We start from the raw sequence: 1,339 nt of genomic DNA, 5'->3' as shown, positions 1-1,339 counted from the left end.
GCACTAGAGATAGCCAGATGGCCTTAGGCAAGCATGAGAACATAAGCAACAGAAACCAAGGTTACTTGACATCATCAGAACTCAATTCTCCCACCATAGCAAGTCCTGAACACACCATCACACTGGAAAAGCAACATTCAGATCTAAAGTCAATTCTCAAGATGATGATACAGGACTTTAAGGAGGACATAAATAACTCACTCAAAGAAATAGAAAAGAATACAGGTAAACAGCTAGAAGATGTTAAAGAGGAAACACAAAATTCCCTTAAAGAACTACTGGAAAACACAATCAAACAGGTGAAGGAAATGAACAAAAACATAAAAATGGAAATAAAACAATAAAGAAGCCACAAAGGGAGACAACCCTGGAGTTAGGAAACCTAGGAAAAAGATCGTGAGTCATAGATGCAAGCATCACAAATAGAATACAAGAGATAGAAGAGAGAATCTCAGAGGCAGAAGACACCATAGAAAACATTGAAACAACAGTCAAAGAAAATGCAAAATGCAAAAAGCACTTAACCCAAAATATCCAAAACATCCAGGACACAATGACAAGACCAAACCTAAGGATAATAGGTATAGAAGAGAGTAAAGACTCCCAACTTAAAGGGCTCGTAAATATCTTCAATAAAATTATAGAAGAAAACTTCCCTAACCTAAAGAAAGAGATGCACATAAACATAAAAGAAGTCCACAGAACTCCAAATAGACTGGAACAGAAAAGAAATTCCTCCCTTCACATAATAATCAAAACACCAAATACACTAGACAAAGAAAGAATTTTAAAAGCAGTAAGGCAAAAAGGTCAAGTAACATATAAAGGCAGGTCTTATCAGAATTACACTAGACTTCTCATGAAAGACTATGAAAGCTAGATTTTCCTGGGCAGATGTCATACAGACCATAAGAGAACACAAATGCCATCCCAGGCTACTATACCCAGCAAAACTCTCAATTACCATAGATGGAGAAACCAAGATATTCCATGACAACCCAAATTTATATATCTTTCTACAAATCCAGCTCTACAAATGATAATAGATGGAAAACAGCAATATCTGGAACAAAACTACACTTTAGAAGCAAGAAAGTAATTTTTCAACATAGACTGGTATTGAGGTAATGCATCTCTCATCCCTAATCTTTGTCTCTAAACACCTGCATCTTAACTCCCTGACTCTTTGTTATTGTTTTTGTTGTTGTTGTTGTTGTTGTTCTTGTCTTCTGTACTTCTTGTGGTTCCAATCACCTGAACTCAGTTTCTACCTTTCTTTACTGGCCATTCTTCCAGTCAACTGGGACTGGGACATTGTAAGAATTGGGATTTGTCTTAT

The 1,339-nt window shown here is 36.2% G+C and overlaps 1 protein-coding gene across 1 annotated transcript in view; it reads right to left on the bottom strand.

The window, feature by feature from the left end:
- LOC116100288 (carcinoembryonic antigen-related cell adhesion molecule 5-like) overlaps window positions 1–1,339 on the bottom strand; it is a 282,093-nt gene that overhangs the window by 4,265 nt on the left and 276,489 nt on the right.

Source organism: Mastomys coucha, unplaced genomic scaffold (genome assembly GCF_008632895.1).
Source record: "Mastomys coucha isolate ucsf_1 unplaced genomic scaffold, UCSF_Mcou_1 pScaffold21, whole genome shotgun sequence".
NCBI lineage: Eukaryota > Metazoa > Chordata > Mammalia > Rodentia > Muridae > Mastomys > Mastomys coucha.
The sequence above is the reverse complement of the archived record's forward strand: the minus strand, read 5'-3'. Positions and strand labels throughout refer to the sequence as shown.